The following is a 25,895-nucleotide window of genomic DNA, read 5'->3' as shown; positions in this document are numbered from 1 at the left end:
ATATAAAGGAGAACTAGTACCAAGGGACATGCTCTGAACCTGGGGTGGGAGCCAGCACGCCAACATCAAGGTAAGACTGAGTCCCTTCACTCTTCACCTGAAACGATCACACGTTGTTAATCGGCTATACCCCAGTACAAACTAAAATTTTTAAAGAAAGAGAGCAGGTTGGGGGGAATGATAGAAAAATCTGTACACATTGAGGTATGGGGATGTCAAAACGCTACACATGGTTGAACTTACATTTTACTGATCAGAGCAGCCTGTTTTATGGCCTTTCTGATGTGGTTATACATCTGCTTTGGCCTTAGAGGAAGGGGATGCATCTGAGAGTCAAAATGAAATAGCTGTGGTTCAGACACCCAAGGTAAAAGTAGGTGCCATTGTATATGTGATTTTGAGACACATTCTCGTATTATTGAAAACTTGAGTTTTCTGAACTGTATCGCAGACCAGGACAAAAACCCCAGGTGAGTGTGGTATCTCTGAATATGGTTCCTGGTTATATTTTCCTTATTGCCATAACCTCTGCTGTGTTGTGCCTGTTAAATGTCTCACATTCTGTCCCCAGTCTGAGGGAGGAATCTATTTGAGGTTTGAGCAGCAACACTGGCCTTAGTGCAAAATATTCCAGTCCCTGAAATAGTGTCTTCACTCAAAAACCACAGTCACTGAATGATGGGTAAGACAAATATGCATGAACAAACACATTCACAAGTGAGACTTCAGCCCACCCTACCCTCAGAGGGCAGAGGTAAGTGGCACAGATGAAATGAAATGACACAGACCCCTGAAGGGTCTCTGTCCTCACTATGCACTAGAATAGAATCATTACCTACTGCACGAGTCTTATATGTGCTAAGTCACTTCAGTTGCATCTTGACTCTTTGCAGCCCCATGGACTGTAGCCTGCCAGGCTCCTCTGTCCAAGAGATTCTCCAGGTAAAAATAGTGGAGTGGGTTGCCATTTCCTTCTCCAGGGGATCTTTCTAACCCAGGGATCAAACCCATGTCTCTTATGTTTCCTGCATCAGCAGGTGAGTTCTTTACCTCTAGTGCCAATTGGGAAGTAAGAGAGGGGGAAAAAATCTGTTCCTCTAACTCATCTTATATTCTTTGGCTGGAGGCCTGTAAACTGGATTCACAAAAGACAGATTAACAGAAGAAAAGCATACATATTTATTTAATATAAGTTTTACGTGACACAGGAGAACTCATAAGGAAATGAAGACCAGAAGAAGCAGTAAGCCCCAAGTATTTTTATACTAGGTTTGCTGAAGAGTAGAAAGCATGGAAAAATATGATGGGACAAGAGGATATGAGATAAAGGTGGTGAACTGGGGGAAATTTAGAAGGACCTGTTCATTTGAATTCCTCTTGGCATCACTCCATCTGTGTAGATAAAGATGGTCCTTTCCTCTGGGTATTAAGAGGGCACCTCTCACATGAGGAGACCCACCCATGACCCACTGTGGGGAATAGTGGGGATGAGAGAATCCTTCCTGCAGCTGCTATACTCCAAATTCCTTCCATCAAAAATACTCAGTATGTCAAGGTGCCATATTGTGAGGTAGCATGTATTGCACCTCAGCCCAACCCCTAATAACAAGGAGATTGGGACCAGGATAAGAGGTAATTGAGCTAAGAGCCTCCTCTGAGTGGTGAGGAGAAAGAAAACACAGTAAGGAAGAGTAGAAAGTGCAACAGAGTAGACACCTCCTGCTGCTGCTGCTGCTGCTGCTGCTAAGTCGTTTCAGTTGTGTCCGACTCTGTGCGACCCCATAGATGGAAGCCCACCAGGCTCCCCTGTCCCTGGGATTCTCCAGGCAAGAACACTGGAGTGGGTTGCCATTTCCTTCTCCAGAAGTGAAGTCGCTCAGCCGTGTCCGACTCTTAGCGACCCCATGAACTGCAGCCTACCAGGCTCCTCCATCCACGGGATTTTCCGGACAAGAGTACTGGGGTGGGTTGCCATTGCCCTCTCCGAGACACCTAGAAACTAACAAAGACCATTAGAAAGGTCTGATGCCCAGCACCTGGGGGAGGGTTGATGTGAACCACAGCATCTATGTGGTTACGGATGTGGTGTTGTTTGGTCACTAAGTCATGTCCAGCTCTTTGCGACCCCATGGATTGTAGCCCACCAGGCTTCTCTGTCCATGGGATTTCCCAGGCAAGAATACTAGAGTGGGTTGCCATTTCCTACTCCAGGGACTCTTCCTGACCCAGAAATCAAACCCACATTTCCTGTGTTGGCAGGAGGATTCTTTACCACTGAGCCACCAAGGAAACCCCATGGTTACGGATGCACGAACGAAATTTGATGACTCCAAAGGAGGACCAAGTATGCTCCTCAGACACTAGCAAAACAGTAGCACTAGAGAGGAGAGAGAACCTGAAAATTGGGGCTTCATTGTGAGAATTAAATTATTCTTATTTTATTGTTTTCATGTATGTGTGATGTCATCATCTCTGCCGAGTCAAGACCTCTTCAGGTCTCAATCCACTCTACAACTACACACACTTGCCGAAACAATGTTTGCACCTCTGAGAATCTGAATGAAGAACATGCTGAAGAATGAGTGAGATGTCACTTTAAGGTAAAGGAACAGACCTGTTGTGAGCAACTTTGAAAACTGCCTCATTATTTCCAGCAGCGCTTTGTATATTTGCGAGCACACGTGTGATCAAAGATAGGAGCTGAGTCCTTGTGTGATGAGCTCTGTGTGACTGTGTGTTCATGTAAATGTCTGTGGAGGCATTTGTCCACAAGACGTGGGTAAGTAAAAGATCTCAAATGGTATTCTAATCTCAGAAATGTTGGCTCAGAAGTGAGACAGATTGAAACAATCTATAAAGAGAATAAGAAACAGAAACAAAGTTGAGTCAAAAAGAGGAAAAAGGCCAATGTGTTATTGAAGAGGCACAAATGCCATAAATTGAAAATAGATGTTTAGCACTGGTTATAACTTATGCTGCTGTGATGTTTAAAAATTACCAATTCTGTAATATGGTTTAAAGCAGTACTTACCAACCTTCAACAAGTTTAGATATTCATCATACACATGTGAAAGAAGTTTGGTCAAGCATAAGCAAAAAAGTAAGACTAAAGAACACACAGAGTTTCTAGTTTGCAGATGTAATTTGTGAAAATTTCACTAAGCTATTATAAAATAGCTCCATTACATTACAGAAAGAAGGAAAAGTTCAGAGAAATGATTACCAGTTAATAGGAAAATTTCAGAGAAATGATTTCTGGTTAATAGGAAGAATTCCACGTTCTAAAGAAAAGTACAGAAAACCTTCCATTTTGATAGACTTGTCCAATGTAAAAAAAAAGAAATAGAACGTGATGTTTTAAGTCCATAGATAGGTTGGTTTAGTGTAAACTGTTACAAAGTGGAAGAAGTATGGAGATCTTAGCTGATTTCCCCCTGGAACCTGTTTTCTTGAAGGTTAGGTATTTCACAAATCTCCTGCATTTGTGTAATGGTTTACCCTTTTTCAAAGGGCTTTTGCATTTCTGATCCTTGTTGATCCCCATAACAACTTTGCACGGTGTTCTGAGTATTAAATGTGAGCTACAGAGAGGTTGTGTGGTTTATTTGAGGTGTCACTGTCTGTGACAGCCCCACTACAAGTAATTCCTATTCTACAGTCATTAATGCCTCCCTAAAATAATACAAAGGGCAGCCATACATCCATTCTAAGAACTGTAGAGCCAACCATTGTCCTGTGTATTTCCTGCCAGGCAGGGAACACAAAGGCTGCCATCTTGGTAGTATAGGTTCATTCTGACCAGTTAGTGCCCAGGTCATGATAAAAATTTTAATATCATCTGTGATTACATGTGTAAAGGAAAAGACCCTGGAAGGGGAGGTCAAGAAAGCTGGGGTCTAGTCCTGGTTTTTATTATTGAGAATGCTGCAGCCGTCACAGCTAAAACTGAGTGCTTACTACAAATAAGGCATCCCGCCAAGTATGCCACAGGGAGGCTCTCTCAGTTCTCACAGTCGCTCTCTGCAGTACATAAACTTAGCTTCTACTTTACTGATAAGAAAACCTAGACTCAAAGAAGTGAAATCAGTTGCCCAAGAATATGTAGCTTAAAAGGGTCAGAAGCCAGGACTTGAACTTGGCAGTCAAATGCCTTAACTTGTGTTTCTGACTATGATGAGAACCAGCCATTCATTGGCTGACTTAGGCAATCTCTTAATTTCTCTGAGTTCAGTTTCCTTGATTAATAGTAAAAAAGGTTTAACTCAGTCCCTTTCAATTCCATATACACTATGGAAATGAGAGAAGAAATATAGCTGAAGTATAATTTCTCCTTTGCTAATCAGTGTGTAAAAGGTGCTCTGAACCCAGCAGATAAAGCTGAGGGCCTTCACCTTCCACCTGTTTCCTCCATTGTAAACTTAGTGTATTGTGTTTATTTATTTTCCACTTTAAATATGTTCCCAGTATGTTACAGACAAAATTTTTAAATCAAAATGGTACATTTACTGAACAATAAATTAAAAAAAAACTCTCTAGTGTGTGTTGTTGTGTGTGTTGTTCTTTTTTATTTTTATTTTATTTTATTTTTTATTTATTTATTTATAAATATTTATTTATATTTATTTATTTTATTTTTATTTTTAGCTGCACTGGGTCTGCCTTGCTACACTTGAGCTTTCTCCAGTTGCAGGAGCGGGGGCTACTCTTTGCTGTGGTGCTCAGGCTTCTCATTTCGGTGGCTTCTCTTGTCATGGAACATAGGCTCTAGGTGCCCGGGGCCTCAGTAGCTGCAGCCTCCGAGGCTTGTGGAACCTTCTGGGGCCAGGGATCAAATCCATGTCCCCTGCATTGGCAGGAGGATTCTTATCCACTGTATCACCAAAGAAGTCCTTTACTGAGGTATGCTTCACATATACCCACTCTAGTGTTCTTGCCTTGAGAATCCCAGGGATGGTGGAGCCTGGTGGGCTGCCGTCTTTGGGGTGGCACAGAGTCAGACACGACTGAAGCAACTTAGCAGCAGCAGCAGCAGTGGCAGCTTCACATATTAAAAGCTAAACATATTTAATGTGCACAACTTGATGAGTTTAGAGACAAGCATATACTTGTGAAACCATCATCATAATCTAATTCATAAACCTATCCATTGCCTCTGAAAGTTTTCTCCTGCCCTCTTATTTATTTATTTTTAGTAATGTTATTAGTGATAAGAACACTTAACATAAGACCTATCCTTGTAGCAAGCTTTTATGCATACAATACAGTACTGTTAACTATATTGTGAATCATTTGTAAAATAATCATCCCTTTAAAATGGCTTTTGTAAAAACTCAGATTTTCACTATTAAGTCCTCAATTAGAAGTGCTCCTGTGATTCAACAGGTCTTTAAACAGCTCCATGTTTTTGTTCCACAATCCTAAACACGACTCAATTAAAGAGGTAGTTCAATCTGATTAGTATCAACAGTTGCTTCTTTCTTCCTAAATAGATTCCTCATTGCCCTCATTCTACGAAGGGGAGGCTTCTGATCTCCCTGATGGTTTTCATTAACACATCAACAATTATTTTATGTTGGTGACATATTTTGTGGTGATAGCCCATCAATCGATTAAGGACACATTGCAATGTAACATAGTCTGATAAATAATCAGGACAAGATTAATGGTTATATGTAATGAGAACCACCTGTCTGTTACAGTGCCTTGGTTGCTGGCTTCATTTCATTTCAGATTCCAATAAATTGTAAATGCCTTGAAGCATACTCAAGCAAGGTGGAGTAAACGTAGTTCTCTCAGAGTAACAGTCGCCTCTTTGGGACCACAACCAATATTCACATGGTCTACAGTTGGAAGAGAAAAAGTATAGTCAACTGACAGGCTGTTTTGTTGGCTTGACGACTTGACCCTGTCCTTTTATGTCCCCCTGGTTTCCATGAATGGACAAGTGTTTCCTTAGTATGCAGGCTCCCTTGTATGGAGTTCAGACAGCTAAATTCCCAGTCTTACAGATCATATTTTATACTCCTCCCCAAATCATGATGAGTAAGCTGCTATAAAAATCACCTAATTGTCTAAAGTGAAATAGACAATTCCTGATTTGGTGTCCTTTTAACTGAATGATCAAATAAAATACAAATTTGATGGAGCAAAAAAAAAAAAACCTGACCTGCATTCTATCTTTTGAGGACACTCTCATCAGTGAACATGTGCACTCAAATCTAGAAGGACACAGTAAAAAATAACATGGACAACAGCTATCTCTGAAAGTGAGGTTAAGTGATTTCCTTTTTTAAATTGTTGTTGCTTAGTCGCTAAGTCATGTCCCAGGCTTTGTGAGCCCATGGACTGTAGCACACCAGGCTTCCTTGTCCTTCACTATCTGAAGTTTGCTCAAACTCATGTCCATTGAGTCGGTGATGCCACCCAACCATCTCATTCTATGTTACTCCCTTCTTCTCCTGCCCTCAGTCTTTCCCAGCATCAGGGTCTTTTCCAGTGAGTCAGCTCTTTGCATCAGGTGGCCAAAGTATTGGAGCATCAGCTTCAGCATCAGTCCCTCCGATGAATATTCAGGGTTGATTTCCTTTAGAATTGACTGGTTTGATCTCCTTGCTGTCCAAGCGACTCTCAAGAGTCTTCTCCAGCACCACAGTTCAAAAGCATCAATTCTTCGGTGTTCCACCTTCGTTATGGTCCAACTCTTACATCCATATGTGACTAGAGGAAAAACCATAGCTTTGACTATATGAACGTTTGTCAGCAATGTCTTTAAATTGTTTACTGCTTGTATTTTCAAAATGTTCTTTACAATCTTTTATTACCATCTCAAAAGAAAAATAACTTTTTGTTTCATTATTAGCTGCTATGTCATTTTCTGACTAATATTTTGGTGACAAATTTACAGTGAGGACAGTTACTAAGAGATTAAAATTCCTATCATTTTTATTCCCACTCTGAAACAAGGACATACAAGGTTTCTCTGAGGAATCCATTTTCTGTACAGTTATGCTAGTGATAAAATCTCATTTGGCTAAACTCTCCTGCATGGAGTGGCAAGAAGACAAGAAATTCTAGTTTTAAAATAGAACTTTCTTACACAGAAAACTATTTATCTGGAAGTTATCACTTACCAAAGAACCTTAGCTAATCAGGGTATAGCCAAGTATCCTGACAATACAAAAAGGCCTCTGAACAGTCCAAGAAAAGAGATAAAACATCTTGTTCAAAACAGAACCACTTGGGCTTTACCCTTTGTCAGTTTTTTCCTCTCTTTGTGTAAATGGAACAGAGTCCCAGAATACAGAGAGAAACTGGCTCTGTTGGGCTAATTCACTAGTGTCTGGAGGGTATTTTGAGGTGGTTACTCTGGTCCTTCATGTTCCTAAGGGTCCTTTGAGATCTATCCAGCCATCAGAGTACGACCCCTCAGTTACAGGGGAGTGGAGCCCTGTGAGCACTCCAGGTACAGCTCAGGTGGAGAAAGTCAGGGGGAGGCTCTGATGAGCATGAGGGCTGGGTGGCAGCCAGTGGCACTTCTGAAAAGAGTCAGTGCCTGAGGGACAACAGAGCAAAACAGATGAGAAAGTGAAGCAAAATTTTTCCCACTTATTCTGTGTGAAATGAATACGACTGGAGGCAGAGTTCTGGGAGTAGCACAAACACTCTGGCTGATGGGAATGAAGAAATTTCTTATCTTCCTCTTTGAGTTATCCTTTGTTACTGCTGTTCAGTCGCTGAAGTCATGTCTCTGAGACCGCATGACTGCAGTCTGCCAGGCTCCTCTGTCCACTATCTCCCGGAGTTTGCCCAAATTCATGTCCGTTGAGTCAGTGATATTATCTAACCATATCTCATCTTCTGCCTCCCCCTTCTCCTTTTGCCTTCAACCTTTCCCAGCATCAGGGTCTTTTCCAATGAGTTGGTTCTTCAAATCTAATGGCCAGAGTATTTGATCTTCAGCGACAGTCCTTCCAATGAATATTCAGGGTTGATTTCCTTTAAGATTGACGGGTTTGATTTCCTTGCAGTCCAAGGGACTCTCAAAAGTCTTCTCCAGCACCACGGTTCAAAAGCATCAACTCTTTGGTACATTGGCAAATGGATTCTTTACCACTGGGCCACCTGGGAAACCCAAGTTATCCTTTGCTCCATAACAAATCATCCCAAAACATTGTTACTTCAAACAATACACCGTTTATTTGCTCAAAATTCTGCACTTTGGACTGGGATCAGCTAGGCAGTTTTTCTTCTGGTCTCAGGTAGGGTGACCGTGAAGCTGCAGTCACTTGGTGCCTTAGCTGATAGCTGGCTGGCACTGCGTGTGCATGTACATGCTCAGTCTTGTCTGACTCTTTGAGAGTCCGTGGATTGTAGCCCACCAGGCTCACCTGTCCATGGAATTTTCCAGGCAAGAATACTGGAGTGGTATTGCCATTGTCCCATTGTTCCCACTCACATGTCTGGGGCTTCCGCTGGGGCAGCTAAAGCTGCCTGTGTAGTCTTCCTGTGCAGTCTCTTGTCCTCAAAGAGGCCGGCCCGTGTTTGTTCACAGGGCAGCAGTGTTTCAACAGAGGAAAAGCAAAGTTACAAGACCTCTCAAGGTCTAGCCTCAGAAGTTACACAGTGTCACTTCCACCACATTTTGCTAGTCAGAGCAAGTCACAAAGCAGCCTGGATACGAGAGATGGCACAGTAACTACTGATAGGAATGTAAATTGGTGCAGCCACTATGGAAAATACTATGGATGTTTATTAAAAAGCTAAAAACAGAGTTACCATATGATCCAGCAATCCCACTCCTGGGCATATATCCAGAAACGACAAAAACTCTTAATTCAGAAAGGTGTATGCACCCTAATGTTCATAGCAGCACTATTTATAATAGCTAAGACATGAATGTAACCTAGATGTTTGTCAACAGATAACTTGATAAAGATATGGTGTATACATATAGAATGAAATTCTACTTGGCAATTTAAAAAAAGAATGAAATATTGCCATTTTCAGCAACATGGGTGGACCCAGATACTATCACACTAAGTGATTTAAGTCAGAGAAAGACAAGTCTGTGACATCACTTATATGTGGAATCCAAAAATTAATGCAAGTGAATCTATTTATAAAACAGACACAGATTCACAGACATAGAATACAAACTTATGGCTACCAAAGGGGAGAGGGAGGCGAAAGAGGGATCAATTAGGAGTTTGGGATTAACAGATACACAATCCTATCTATAAAACAGATAAACAATGAGGGTTTACTGTCTGCAATAAACTATGTTCAATACCTTGTAATAACTTAGAAAAGAATCTGAATATGTATGTATATATACATTACTACTGAGGGGCTTCCCTGGTGGCTCAATGGTAAAGAATCAGCCTGTAATGCAGGAGACACTAGTTTGATCCCTGGATCAGGAAGATCCCCTGGAGAAGGAAATGGCAACCCACTCCAGTATTCCTGCCTGAGAAATCCTGTGGACAGTGGAGCCTGGCATCTACAGTTCATGGGGTCGCTAAGAGTTGGACATGACTTAGCAACTAAACAACAGCAATAAAATACATAACTGAATCACTTTGCTGTACTCCCAAAACTAACACAATATTGTAAATCAACTATACTTCAATTTAATAGGTGGGGTGGTAGACTCCACTTGACAAAGGGAGTAGCAAAGTTACCTTGAAAGGGAGTGAGAGACAATAGAGAGGCCTGGCTCATTGAGGCCGTGGTTGTAATAATCCACCCCAATGCCTTGGAGTACACTCCTGGGGTAGGGGTCAGTCTGACAGGTACAATGAGGTGTACATTCCTAGGGCAGCCACAGCCGCACATCAGACACCCCAGTATCTCCAGCATGGCCAGGCACCGCATCAGCCACATGCAAGGCAAGAGCCCATGGCCTGGTGAAAAAAGAAGGAAGTGTGAATGGCACCTGAAAATTTCTTTGCTTTTTTGAGTTCAAAGAGAAAGATCTGAATGTTGGGTTCCCACAACAGTGCAGGTGAGGACTGAGACACCAAAATAGTATCTTGTTTTTAGGCTGTTTCTATTTTCTTTTTTGTTTTTTATTTTATAACTGGTTAAAATAACCTTTTCCCCTTGGCTCATGGCCTGGGAAGCACATGTAATTCTAATAAGCTTGATTTACTGACTTACTAACCTATAACAGGTTAAAGGAGTATCTACAAGCAAGCAAAAGAACTACTGGGTCTCAGTTCTCTGACAAAAGCTAAAATGACCAAGAAAGCCTGGCAGAAAAAGAAGAAGAAGGACAAAAAAATCCTGGCAGAAAGGAAGTGTCAGAAAACCATAAAAAGCAAATTCAATAATTCAACAAATCTTACCAATCTGTAGGAACAGAATCTCCTGGATCATATCCCAACTGTATTTAATGATAACTAAGACCCCAGACATTTTAAATTATTTTCAGCATATTCAAGTAAAGAACACAGAAGACCACATATAATAAAACCTCACAATAAAGCAAAATTGCAAAGTCGAATGTAACTTAGTTGGTAATTGGCTACAAGCGGTAGAAGGAGAGGAATAAGGTGACCCCATGATCATTTGGGACATTTCTCACTTAGTGTATGGTCAGTAATGCAGAGTATAATTTTCTTACGCTGGCATTTCAAAGAGTTAACTAACCCAGAAAATTCACTTTTATGAATCTTCCACTGATGCCAAACACATGAAGTGTTACTTTGCTATTTTCTGCCTAACTGGCACTAATTTCAAAAGAAGGAAAATCTAATTTTTTTTTCAATTGTACCATACATTTCTGCAAGATGCTTTTTATTCACAAATATTTTCTTATTTGGTCAACATAGCAATTTTTAAGGGACAGATGTGTTTATTGCCCATTTAAAGATAAGAATATAAATATTCAAGGAAGGCAAAGTAACTTGGCATGAACGCAGAGCTGGTTAGAATTCACATTAAAAAAAAAAAATTTGGCCACACCATGTGGCATGTGGAATCCTAGTTCTCCAACCAGGGATCAAACTCATGCCTCCTGCATTGGAAGCATGGAGTCTCAAACACTGGACCATCAGGGAAGTCCCTAGAAATCATATACTTTGATGCTAGCTATCACCCCTGTTTCCTGGTTCAATTTCTGGGTTGGGAAGATACCCTGGAAAAGGGAGAGGCTACGCACTCCAGTATTCTTGGGCTTCCCTGGTGGCTCAGATGTTAAAGAATCCACCTGCAATGCAGGAGACCTGGGTTTGATCCCCAGGTTGGGAAGATCCCCTGAAGGAGGGCATGGGAACCCACTGCAGTATTCTTGCCTGGAGAATCCCCAAGGACAGAGGAGCCTGGTAGGCTACAGCCCATGGAGTCACAAAGAGTCAGACACGACTGAATGACTAAGCACAGCACAGCACAGCACAGCACAGCACCCCTGTTACAGGACTTGTTAAGAGGCTCTCATGAAAGGAACCAAATTCTGACGTGTACAGGGGGAGGTTCCCCACACCAACAAGGAATTCTCAGACACCAGATGGCTGTCCTCTAATTCAATGCAACTCTGACACTATCTACCCAGAGATGGAGTCAGATTCCAGATTCCTGTTCTCAGATATTTCATGAATATTCCTCCTTCTCTTTACTCAATTCCCTTCCTTTTATGGGCTTCGCTGGTGATTCAGATGGTAAACAGTCTGACTGAAATGCAGGAGACCTGGATCTCGACCCTGCTATACATATGATATCTCCACCAAGTTAGGCTGAGAAGTTGATTTGCAAACTAAGTTCCAGCTTCTCCATTTTGGCCATTGAATAAAGTTGTGCTGTTCCAGTCTCAGCATCAGTTTCATTATTGGCTATGCAAATTTGGGCATAAAAAGAACCACCCTGGCCAAGACAAGGGGTCTCCACCCAGCCTAGGACCCTGGTGAGAGTCCAGGCATCAATTTGATAACAGTCGGAATGGCAGACACACAATACAGACAAGTATATTGGGTTTTCCACGTGGCGCTGGTGGTAAAGAACCCTACCGCCAATGTAGGAGACATAAAAAACTCAGGTATGATCCCTGGATGGGGAAGGTCCCTAGAGGAGGAAATGGCAACCTGCTCTGGTTTTCTTGCTTTGAAGTGGCTTAGTATGCATGCCTATACTCCCAGGGATGACCTACAAACTGGAAAAGAATTACATTGCAGAGCTTCTCCTGCACAGGAAAACAAGACCCCAGAGGATCTGGCCTTGAAGGCCAGCGGGGCTTACTTTCAAGAAAGCCAGAGAGCTGTGGGAAATAGACTCCACTCCTAAAGTAGTGTTAGTCATTCAGTCGTGTCCGACTCTTTGCAACCCCATGGGCTATGGCCTGCCAGGTTCCTCTGTCCATGGGATTCTCCAGGCAAGAATACTGGAGTGGATTGCCATTCCCTTCTCCAGAGGATCTTTCCGACCTTGGGATCGAACCTGGGTCTTCTTCATTGCAGGCAGATTCTTTACCTTCTGAGCTACCGGGAAGATCCGTTCTTCAAGGGTGCGCACAATATCTCATCCGCTCTGGGACCCAGGGCAGAAGCAATAATCCGACTGGAGCCTGGGTCAGACCTACCTGCTGGTCTCAGAGCATCTCTAGGAGAGGCAGGAGGAAACGCAGCTCACTCTAGGGACACAGACCCTGGTAGCTATCTTTGGCACACTGATGCTGGCAAGCTTGCCAGCATATGGATTCCTTCCTCTAGCTTATTAGCCGCGGACAGAGCCCTGCCCCGGCCCAGCATCCTGTAGGCACCAGTGATGGGACTCCTCGGGATAGAACACGGCCACTCCTCACAGTCCGACTGCCTCAAGATCCCCAGAGACAGTGCCGGGGCTACCAGACTGCCCAAGAGCAGCTCGGCAGGCCAGTGGTCTGGACCAGTCCCAGAATCCGCTGCGCGTGGCTCCGCCCCCCTGAAGCCCCTCTAGCCTCCCACCGCCTGCCCACAGGGGCAGCCGCCAGATGCGGTGAAATCACCGTCCCACAGCCTGCGGACCCGCCTGCCCACCAGCAGGTCAGACCCCACCAGCTGAACCACACAAGCTTCGGGACATCCTGGACTTCCTACCCGACCGTGTCAGGGGCGGCCCCACTTCACCAGCATTCTAACACCAGCTCTGGGACCCCAGGCCCTGCAGCCAGTAAGCTGGCACAAACCCCAGGACCTGGCTTCACCCGACAGCCTGGAGTCCTCTGGACCGTGACCCACCAGGAGGCAGCACCAGCCCTGAGGCCCCCTGGGGTCCACCCTCAGTCACTTCATGCCCTGGTCCCGCTGACCAGCAGCCAGCCGGCGCCTCCTTGTGAGGCAGGGCCTGGCAACCAACCAAACCAAGGGGTCAGCCAAGCCCACCAGACCGCCCTCATAGTCAGCTCAAAGAAGGATGCAAGAGCCCTCTTTGGGGGACCCCAAGCTTATGACTCAGGTGAGGAGAGGGAGTGCACTGTGGGGAAACACAGGACATCTTCTCCAAAGGCCACCTCCCCAAGGTCTGAAACGTCCCTAACCTAGCACAGTCATAAAGATACAAACAGCTGGGCCTTCTCTGGCCGTCCAGCGGTTAGCACTTCTCTGGCAAGGGCCCCAGTTGGATCCCTGGTCCGGGAACTAAGATCCCTCAAGCCTGTGGTGTGGCCAAATATATATATATACACACACACACACACAAACAACCATTTAGGCAAAATCAGGGGACAGAGGAACAACTTATAGATGAAGGAGCAAGATAAAACCCCACAGGAAGATCTAACGGGGACTTCCCTGGTGGTCCAGTGGTTAAGATTGTGTGCTGCTAATACAGGGGGTCACAGGTTCAATCCCTGATTGGGAAACTAAGATCCTGCATGCCATGTGGTGTGACCAAAAGATAAAAAAATAATAATAAAATAAACCATTAAATGAAGTGAAGATAGAGAATCTACCAGAGAAAGTGTTTAGGGTAGTGATCATGAAGGTGACTGAGATCTCAGGAGAAGAATGGATACACAGAGCAAGAGGTTAAGTTTTTAACAGAGTTAGAAAACATAAAGACCAACCAAACAGAGATGAGGAATACAATAACTGAAATGAAAAATGCACCAGAGCCTGGGAACCCAGAAACACCCTGATAGGAGCAATGGAAACAAAGATTCAGAATGCCTTTGTTATGTTTATATTTAAACATATAGAAATTATAATATTGTACACAAATGCGTTCAAAGGACATGATTCCCAGAATTGTGCCGCCTGGGTATGTCCACAAAGTATGAGGTGTCAAGACCAGGGCTTCCTCACCTACCAGCTGTATGACCTTGAGTAAGTTACTTAACCTCTTGAGCCTCAGATTCTTTTTCTAGTGAAAGAGACTGGTAATGCTATAGTGGGCTGCTGTTATTTTGGTCCATCCCTTTGGGGATTCATGTCTTTCCCAAGTCATGTATCAGCTCATAGTAACCACTCAGTAAATGATCATTTTTCTTGATTATTATTACACTGCTTTCCCTGTAGCTCAGATGGTAAAGAATCCACCTGCAATGCAGGAGACCTGGGTTTGATACCTGGGTCAGGAAGATCCCCTGGAGAAGGGAATGGCAACCCACTCCAGTATTCTTGCCTGGAGAATTCCACCTACAGAGGAACCCAGCAGGCTACAGTCTATGGGGTCGAAGAGTAGGACACAACTGAGCAAATAAGCACACATACATTATACTGGTAGTGGTCCATATGTATGTCTCTGCAAAAGAAAGAAAAGCCATAATATCACAAAAAATATAGTCACTGACATATTCTCATCAGTGTCTCTATTCTACACCATGTGGATCCTGACCTGGAGGGTCTGTGAAAGGAAACGCCCCTTACGTTGTCACATGGTACGCTCAGAGGCCCTGCAGCAAACCTATTCTGTTTTTTCTTTCTGAGCACCAAGGTGTTCTTTTTGTCCTTTGTTTTCATCAGGCATTTCAGGAACCATCTTGGAGTTCTCTCTAACTAGTAGCCCCTGTTGTGAGAGTGATTGTATCACACTTAATGGCATGTCTGACTTGAGAGACTATAGGGATAATGTGGGTGGTGGTCACAGTTTAGCCAAAGTCTATATAAATTTCAATTACTACCTGCAGCTATTCCCTTACACATAACCCTGTCCTGAGCCAGACGCCACTGCTTTCCTTTGCCATAAACCGTGTAGGCACAACCTATAATCTTCCCCCATCTTCCTCATTCCTTGTTTTTATTTTCATTCTCTTCCTATGACCACAGTATTCACAATTCAAATGCCGCCTTGTGAAGCCCATGACATGAACTGTGAGTAAAGACATCTTTATCTTATATCAAGATTTGGTCCTCCTCTTCCTGCTCATGCAAAAATCACAGTCAAAAACTCAGACATGAAATACATACCTGAGACATTTTGAAGCCCTCTATGCCTAGGATTCAGCATTTTTAAAAATCACTAAGATTTTTTTTTTTTTTCAAAAGAACACTTGCTGCTTGTTTATGAGAAAAGAGCTTCGTTAACCATGGGCCCACATAAGTGCAGTGGACAGCATGCTTGAGGATGAACAGAAGAGCTCGTTTATAGGTTGCTTCTACTTTCCCAAATAGATTTCATTTTCTAGTTGTCTCATCCTCTGCTGTCTTACTCTATAGCAGCTAATTTCTGTAATGGTTCTGTTGCCATGGATTTAAAAAAAAAAAAAAAGTGTTAAAATGTTTGCAGCAGAAGCTCTGTGTGCAGGGAGCCACTGGCGTCAATTGCTTTGGTTGCAGCCAACCTCTCCTCTTCTTCTAGGAGTCACCTTTAGGCAGCAAAGGGACGCTGAGTTTACCTGGCAGTCACTGATGGGTGAGAAAGGACATATTTTCCACCTGGGAGAAATCAAATCACAACTGCTAGAGGTGGCTCTGAACACAGTTATCCTACAAATTTCCAGAAACTACCTGCGCACCAGTTGGGTGGCAGGTGCATTTTGACTTTTTCAAGGTACCATAAATTGTATCTATAAAACATCTAACAGATCTCCTTGATCAAAATAGCCATGTTTTTGTGCATTCCAAAAATAATTTCTTTTCTCTTGGCCAGAATTTTAAAGGTTAAAAAGTATGGTCTCCAGGCAGGATGAGAATCCTTGCTGGCCATTTCCCAGGCACGAGACCTTGGGCAAGTCACTTAGGAGTTCTGTACCTCAGTTTCCACATACGTAGAAAGGTGCTCTTAACACTGTCTAGCTCCAATATTTTTGGGATCATCAGTATTATTGGGATCATGTAAGTGAGATGAGTATTAAAAATAAATATAATTGTGTCTGATGTATAGAAGCAGTATAAATTTTTCAAAAATCATCCTTTTAAAAAACTTTACAATTGATCTTTCGGGAGAATGAAGATCTCGCAATTATTCTGTATTATTGATTACAGCAGCAAGATTGCCAAGCCCATTTATTATGAGTGTTAGCTGCTATTTTTACTGTTAATTTTGGTATTCTCATCTTGTTTCTACACGTTATTGATGTATCCCTTTCGCAAGTGGAGTCAGCATCCATAACCTCATTTGCTGTTTTGCCTAAAAATTTTCACTCCCTCTTTATTTATGCTTTGGGGTTTTCATTTACAGCATGCACAGTCAAATCTTTTCAGAGGGAGCAGCCATATTTACAGAACTCTAAATATAATTTTAGGGACCTCTCTGGCAGTCCAGTGATTAAGACTCAACATTTCCAATGCAAGGGGAACAGGTTCATTCTCTGAGTCGGAGATCTAAGATCCTACATGCCTGCATTGTGGCCAAAAACAAAAACATGTATATTTTAAGTTTTTAAATTCATATTTTGAAGGATTGCATACACAGTAGTATCATGAGCTCTTCCTCAAATCCAAGTGTCATACTTGAAGTGCCATCTTTGCCTACTTGTTTCATGTACTCCTTTTTGCATTCTTTTCCTTGATTTTGATTGCAGTGATATTTTAATATTTCCAAGCAAATCTCATACATCATGTCCTCATGCACCTATATACATTAGGGCATTTCTGACTATGCATAACCACACTATTATCAGCTATACAAACAAAATTAATGTCACCTAATACCCTAATACCAAATACTAATACTAATACACCTAAGACCAAAATCAAATATCCTGATTTGGCTGAGAAATGACATTTTATAGTTGCTTTGGTCAAACCAAGATCCAAACACAGTCTACACCTTCTATGTAAGTGTTGTATTTTTTAAGACATAACAATGTACTTAAGAGACATAACCCTATCTCTTATCTTCTTCTAATCAATAATACCTGACCTTAATTCTCCTTTAAGACCTATTAAAAAGTTTAAAAGGAGGTGATTTGTAACAAGGTCCTACTATGTAGCATGGGCTTCCTTGTGGCTCATCGATAAAGAATCCACCTGCCGATGCAGAAGACGTGGGTTTGATCCCTGGGTGGGAAAGATTTCCCTGGGGTAAGGAAATGGCAACCCACTCCAGTATTCTTGCCTGGGAAATCCCATGCACAGAGGAGCCTGTTGGGACTATAGTTCATGGGGTCATAAGAGCCAAACACAACTTATCCACTAAACAACATCAACAGCTATATAGCACAGGGAACTCGACTCAATGTTACGCGGCATTGAGAAAGAATTCTTAATTGAATTATGCTCTTCAAACAAAGAAGAGGAGGGTGGGGAGGCAGAAAGCCAGAGGAAGGACATCCTCTCACTTCTGTTTTCTCCCCATTATTTTTATAGCTTTTCATCTTTCTGTTTTTACTTCCCCCGACCCAGACACTTTGTTGTTTTTGTTTTTGTTTTTTCCATTTTTGTGTTAGGAGTGATCAAGTAGCATAAACACATTACCAAGGACAAAATGCAAAACACTATCACCCACATAACTTAAAAAAATAAGGAATTGTTTTACTAGACCACCTTTATTTTATCTCCTGAAAAGTTAGTCCACAACATTATTATCTATCCTCCATATCCTTGCTGTCACCTTAAATCATCATGAACAGAAGGAAAGATACAAGAAACAAAGTCCTGACTTCCAGGCAAAGATGGAAGAATTTAACTTTTATATACTTCTACTCTCTCAGATGGTAAAGCATCTGCCTACAATGCGGGAGACCTGGGTTCAATCCCTGGGTTGGGAAGATCCCCTGGAGAAGGAAATGGAAACCCACTCCAGTATTCTTGCCTGGAAAATCCCATGGATGGAGGAGCCTGGTAGGCTAGTCAGTCCGTAGGATCGCAAAGAGTCAGACACGGCTGAGCGACTTCACTTTCACTTTACTCTCTCCTAAAATCATGCTACAGTAACAGTATAGGGATTTTTAGTACAGTAAAAGCAGTGTTTTACTGGTAAAAATTGGCAAAATATAAACATCTGTGCTTTTCTGGGACTTCCCTATAGCAGTCCAGTGATTGATTCCATGCTTCCAATGCAGGGAGTGAGGGTTCGACCCCTGGTCGGAGAACTAAGATCCCCCATGCTATGTGGTACAACCAAATATTTAAGATGTTTCTAATTAAAAAATAAATAAATAAACATTAGTGCTTTAAAAAAATTTTTTCTCGAAGTATAGTTGATTCACAACATTGCGTCAGTTTCTGCTGTACAACAGAGTGAATCAATTAATACATGTACATATAGCCTCTCTTTTCAGATTATTTTCCCATATAGGTCATTACAGAATATTGAGTAGAGTTCCCTGTGCTATATAATAGGTCTTTATTAGTTATCAATTTTATATAGAGTATTGTATATATGGGGACTTCCCCAGGGGCTCAGCAGGTAAAGAATCTGTCTGCAATGCAGGAGACACAGGAAGTTAAAGTTCAATCCCTGAGTCAGGAAGAGTCCCTGGAGAAGGAAATGGCAACCCACTCCAGTGTTCTTGCCTGGAAAATCCCATAAACAGAGGAACCTGGCAGGTTACAGTCCAAAGGATCACAAAGAATCGGACACAACTGAGCAACTAAGCACACACACACGCACACACACACACATCTCACACACACACAAATCTCACACACACACACACACACACACAAACCCAATCTCCCAGTTTATTCTTTGAGTCAGATGTATACAGAACCCCAACACATCTCTACAGACCCTGGTTTGAAAACCCTGAGCTAAACTCTGTGATGGGGCTTCCTTCTTATCCCTAAGAAGATGGTGGACGTAGTAGTAGCAAGAACTGGCAGCCTAGGAATCACCATATCCAGATCCCAGCTCTGCCCCTTGCTAGCTGCATGATATTAAGCCAGACTTTTCCCCTCTCACAACCAACTGCAATTTTACCTCTTGAGAAAGGAGGGAGCAGGTCCCATATATGATCTCTCACATCCCTTCCAGTTTTGAGTCCCAGTGCCAAAAATCTTTGGCAAAATCAAATGAAATCCTAATCTAAGATCCTACTGAACCAAAAGACATGACCCAGTTCACCCAAAGGGTTTAAATAAATAAATCAACCCTTAAAAACAAAGAAAAAGAAGAGAGAAAACAAAGCATGAAAACTGTGAAAGCTGGAAAGCAGATCATTAAGTAACAAATGATTTAGCACCCTGAAAAAACTAAATCCTACACTGACAGTGAAGAAAGCCAAGAAGCATCTAGATTTACAGCAAAGAAGCCCCCAAAGGCTCAGGAACTGGTGGCCCCAGACACTGCTAGAAGAGGAGCTGAAACAGGGGCACTGGGGAGGCAGGGAAGGAGAATAAAAGAGAGTTGAAAGTCTGTCTGAGAAACAATCAGATCTTCATTTCCCTTGCCAACTATAAACTGTCAAGCTACTGCCTCATCTGCACAAAAGATTTCATTTTTGCAAGGAAAATGGCAAGGGGCTTGGGACTCAGGGGGCACCAGGGAATAATTGAAAGCAAAGGAAAACAGAGGAATTAGCATAGGCGTACTGGAGACTGAGACCACCAGCCTTCCTTCTCCTGCACTTGCAAGACCTTGACAACCAGGGACCTCCCTCAAGTGGGATTTGACAGTCTTTTCTATAGAATGTGACCAGCCCAAGAGCAAAGACCTACGCAGAGGTTTCCCACTAAACAACCAGCCTACTGTGAAGTGCAGTCCATGTGTAGGTACCACACGCAGCTTTTTAGCCATCCATGGGAGCTGACCCTCAAGTATCAACAAGTATCCAAAGAAACCCTCTAATATGAAAGAGTTATATAGCTGCATAGTTAGAGGGAAATGTCCAGAGGACCCCCTTCACTTCTCACACTAACTGTAAAGTTGGGGGTTCCCAGGACCACCCTTAGGGTTTTTTAATTTGCTAGAAGGACTCACAGAACTTACTAAAAGCTGTTATACTCACACAGTTATGGTTTACTGCAGCTAAAGGATATAGATTAAAACCAGCCAAGAGAGGAAATGCATAGGACAGGGTCCAAACACCAGGTTTCCTAATTGTCCTTTCCCCATGGCATCCAGGGATGATGTGTGGCAATGGTAGAGTACTGCCAACCAGGAAAACTCACCCTGTCTTCCAGAGCTTTGACATGATCCACAGCACCCAGTCTAAATCATGTTGGCATGGCTCAAAGCCCCCATCCAAACAAAAACACTCCCATCAATGTGACATTCCACAGGCTCAGAGATTACCTCCCAGAAGCCTAAGGCAAGGGCCAGAACATTTTTAGGGCAAAATTAAATTCTTTGCTATACAGGCCACTCCTTGGTTTTTGGTCAAGCCTTTTTTAATAGCAAAACAATGAGTACCTAGCATTCCCATGATATGTCCCTGAACAGACACTTTTCATTTTATTGTGCCCAACTCTTTCGGGCACTGCCTTCCCCCATTAGAATGTTTTGTTGTTGTTGTAGTAATTTTTCGACCACATCACATGTGGGATCTCAATTCCCCAACCAGGAATCAAACCTATGCCCCCTGCAGTGGAAGCACAGAGTCTTAACCACTGGACATCCAGGAAAGTCCCAGAATATTTCTTCAACATCACTCAAAACATTTGGAGTATTTCAGATTTCAAGATTATTTTATGCCCTTCGATCATACAGGCAGTTTCAGTTGAAGTCTGGTAGCAAGGCTAGTAATCTCTCAAAGGGAAATTTTATCCTCCCAACTCCCAGTGGTCACTGCTGGGTTGTGGTCACTGGCTGGGTTATGGTCACTGGTCACCATAAGCCTCAGTCTAGACTCCACACAAGGCTATCATATAGAGAATGATCTGAGCCAGCTCTCAAACTTCTAATAGGACATTAATTAAAGTAACAGTCTTTTTTGATTACCAGTTGTTCTATATTGTTTCAAATCAACATCCTGTGTAGACTTGGGCAATCTTGTTAGTTGCCATGGTTGAACATTCAAATCAATATTGGCTGAAGGGCAGATTTACATGACTTTTGTTTTATAATACTAAGTAGGAGAAGTGTTCTTCAGCCAGACACAATATCTATCCCCATAATACACTCAGGTAAAGAAGACAGAAACTGTTTCTATTCCACGTGAACTCTGTTCAGCCATTCCAGTTTTTATCCAAATTTTCACCTTGATCCTACCAACCACTGTATTCCCACATCCTCCCAATCTCAGTGTGCCCTGTTAGGACTTTACAGACAGGTTTTGGAATCACCTTGCATTGGGCTCCCATATCCAGGAATCCTAGGAAAGTCTCTTCTCCACCTTTGATAATTCTACCCACTCTTGTGCACTTGGCTTTGAGTCCTCAGACAGGAGTCAAGCCAAGAGACCTAGGCCCCCTTTGAATCCTTATCTCTGGGTGTTTGGAGATTCTTATCTCTGGGTATTTGGAGATCAGATTTCTGTTTGTCATCTTTGTCTTTGGGCTTTCTAAATTTCTCCAAACTAGAATAGATGGAGCAGACTTGTTTAGAACCTTTCAGGGTTGGGGAACCTGAAGGAGCTCTTCATGCATATGACCCCCTCAAGTTCCTAGAGTGCTGCCTTGAGACCTTTGTTTTGACCCTATCAGTGTCCACTTTCTTCATCCCATTTCTTAATCGCCATTTAGAGATTTCTGTCCTGCTGGGGTGAATTCTTTACTCTCTGGTCTCTCTTTCCACATTCTCTAACCTTCTTCACTATCTGTTTTCTCAACGTAACTTTTCCTCTGGTAATGCCCCAGAGGCAAGCAGCTATAGCTCAGAATCCAAGCTTGGCCTTGAGTCAGGATCTGTCCCAATATTCTCCTTTACTTTCATTTTAGCTGTTTCAGATAATAATAACCAAGGGATTGTATAGTTAGCTTGTTTCTTATCATTTTGCGTTTCCATATGTGTCCAGTCATATGTATGGATGTGAGAGTTGGACTATAAAGAAAGCTGAGTGTCAAAGAATTGATGTTTTTGAACTGTGGTGTTAGAGAAGACTCTTGAGAGTACCTTGGACAGCAAGGAGATCCAACCAGTCCATCCTAAAAGAAATCAGTTCATTGGAAGGACTGATGCTGAAGCTGAAACTCCAATACTTTGGCCACCTGATGCAAAGAACTGACTCATTGGAAAAAACCCTGATGTTTGGAAAGACCAAAGTCAGGAGGAGAAGGGGAAGACAGAGAATGAGATGGTTGGATAGCATCACCGATGGACATGAATTTGAGTAAACTCCAGGAGCTGGTGATGGACAGGGAAGCCTGGTATGCTGCAGTCCATGGGGTTGCAAAGAGTCGGACAAGACTGAGCAACTGAACTGAACTCTACTAATGTGTTCAGTGAGTTTGCTCCTTGGAGTCGGATTCATCATTTCTAAATTCCATTGTTAACTTTTACCTCCAGTTACTGATAACACCAGTGTTGCTATTCCATACCATGAGTGACGCTGTGGCCGCCCAGGAATCAAAGGCTTATCATGCTGCACCCTCTCATCCTTCTTTGTCCCAAACAAAAGCTTTCATTTTATTTTAATTTATGGCTGTGCTTTAATTGTCTTTGTTGCTCTGGGCAGGCAGTTGCAGTGAGGGGGGCTACTCTTTGATGCGAAGCATGGGCTGTAGGGCATGCATGCTTCAGTAGTCAAGACTCTCAGGCTTAGTAGCTGTGGCACACGGGCTTAGTTACTCTTTGTCGTGTGGTATCTTCTCGGACCAGAGATTGAAGCCATGTTCCCTACACTGGCAAACAGATTCTTATCCATTTATCCAGGGAAGTCCAAACCATAGCCTTCAGTTCTGTGAGTACTTTTAGAGAATTATCAAACCTAAGGATAGTCTTAGGAATACTTGAATTTGCAATTGGTATCAGAAGTGAGGGTGGTCTTGTGCACTATTCACTCTAACTTTACAGACACCAAAGCAACAAACAGCAATTGGAGGAGGAAAAAAAAAAGAAAGAAATATGTAAGGAGAAGAAAGTTTTAAAAAAGAAAACAAAACAAACAAAAATCCTTAGAGAGATAAAATAATTACCACAAGCAAGAATATTTTAAAAAGATGAAACATCAAGGAAAACAAAGTTTTTTAGAAGTTATAAATATGTTATCAGAAGCTAAAACTCAATGGAAGAGTTGAAAACTAACATTGAGGAAATTTCCCAGAAAGATGAGCAAAAGCTAAATAAGGGTGACAGAAAAGAAAGAGCTGGTTCCCAAAAAACTGGATAATTGATTCATAAAAGTATGTTAATATGTGCTTAAGCATTTTAAAGGAGAATTTAAAGAGAACAAATGGAATTCACAAGTAGACAAATGAGAGAAAGTCCAATGGAAAGATTGGCTAAATTGTTGAGTACTCCATGACCACTGACAATTATCATGATTATTAAAAATTGACATGAAAATACATGAAATTATATTTATTTTAAAACTTTACTAACAAAAATGTGGGTTATGTTAAATATGATTAAATTAGTATAAAATATATTTTATCTATGGCTACACACATTGTCAGGCTTCCCTGGTGGCTCAGTGGTAAAGAATCCGCCTGCCAATGCAGGAGACACAGGTTCAGTCCCTGGGTCAGAAAGATGCCCTGGAGAAGGAAAGAGCAGCCCACCCCAGTATTCTTGCCTGGGAAATCCCATGGGCAGAGGAGCCTGGTGGGATAAATCCATGGGGTCAAAAGAGTCAGACACAACTTGGCAACTAAACAACAACAAATATACATTGTCATTTTTTAAAGACAAAAAATATACAGCAAAGAACGAACACCAGTGTTTATCTTCAGGCAGTAGGAATGCAAGTGATGTTTTTGTTTGTTTTTTCTGTATTTTCCAAATTTCCTATGCTAAACCCCTTACTTTTATAAATAGGAGTAGAAAAATGTGGTATACGGAAAATCTTCTTCCTTTTCTCTCTTCACTTGTCAGCTCTTGGAGCAAACAACCCACATTCAAGTTACCAGTGCCCCTGTCTCACAGCTCTTCTAATCACCCTTTTCATATCTCCGACCTCACATCCTATTGGCTATCATTTCATCTCCTCAGTGTCTGATTTCCCATCTTTAATCCCTTATATAAACAAGTTAAAGCCCTTTAAAAGGACTCTGACATAGTTCTTCTGCATTTCACTCAATGCTTCACAAATAATAGGAATGAGGGAATCCCCTGGAGATCCAGTAGTTAGGACTCAGCACTCTCACTGCCATGGCCCTCAGGTTCAGTTTCCGGTCAGGAAACTAAGACCCTACAAGCCATGCAGTGTGGTGGTTGTTGTTCTGTCCCCAAGTCATGTTTGACTCTCTATAACCCCATGGGCTGCAGCATGCCAGGCTTCCCTGTCCTTCACCATCTCCCAGAGTTTGTGCAAACTCATCTCCATTGGGTCAATGATGCTATCCAACCATCTCATCTTTTATTACCCCCTTCTCCTGCCCTCAATATTTCCCAGCATCAGGGTCTTTTCCAATGAGTCGGCTCTTTGCATCAAGTGGTCAAAGTATCGAAACTTCAGCAATAGTCCTTCCAATGAATATTCAGGGTTGATTTACTTTAGGATTAACTGATTTGATCTCCTTGCAGTTCAAGGGACACTCAAGGGTCTTCTCCAGCACCACAATTCAAAAACATAAATTCTTCAGCACTCAACCTTCTTTATGATCCAACTCTCACATCTGTACATGACTACTGGGAAAACCTTCGCTTTGCCTATACAGACCTTTGTCGGAAAAGGGATGTTTCTGCTTTTTAATGTACTACTAGGTTTGTCATAGCTTTTCTTCCAAGGAAGAAAAAAAAACAAGAATTAAATATACACTTATTGAAGAAATAAATGTTAGAGAAGAGGAAGATGTGGTTATGGGTAGACTAGAGAGCTGCAGAAAGGCTTCATGGAGGTGGGAAGACCTGAGCTAGGCCGTGAAGAGTAGCTAAAATTTGAGTGTCTCAAAGGGAAAGCAAGCGGACACGCCAGGAAAAGTGAAGAGCTGGGAGAAGAGATGGACCTGGTCCCATAAGCTCAGGAGACATATAATAATCGCTTCTGGTTGGAGCGCAAATTATGGGTTGGAAAAGAGTAGAGTAAGTGTGGAGAAATCAAAGCTGGATGCAGAAGAGTATCAAGCCCAGCCTATACACTATGGTTCTCAAACTTTGGCTGACTTTTTACACAGCTTTGCTTGGCCCGAGTCCTAGGGTCTGTGTCTCAGTAGATCTGGGGTAGGACCTGAGATGTTTCAGTTCTAATATGTTCCCAGGTCATGCTGGATGCACATAAGAACCACCTAAAAGGCTTCTCAAAAAGCCAAAGCCAGGGCCCTACTCATCAGGGATTTCAGCGTAACCAGTCTGAAGTAGAACCTAAGCACTGTTGTTTATTTTTTTAATAATCATCATTGGTGATTAAAATAGGCAACCAGGGTATCTAATCCTTCTAATTACTTGTATAAGCAATAAGGAGCCCTTCATGGTTTCTGTTACACAAATCATAATCAATGTCAAAAAATGAGAAATTACAATGAAAAAAACTAAATTATGTAAAATCCCAGTACTAAAAACAA

Source organism: Bos indicus x Bos taurus, chromosome 13 (genome assembly GCF_003369695.1).
Source record: "Bos indicus x Bos taurus breed Angus x Brahman F1 hybrid chromosome 13, Bos_hybrid_MaternalHap_v2.0, whole genome shotgun sequence".
NCBI classification, from domain to species: Eukaryota; Metazoa; Chordata; class Mammalia; order Artiodactyla; family Bovidae; genus Bos; species Bos indicus x Bos taurus.
Note: the sequence above shows the minus strand (reverse complement) of the source record.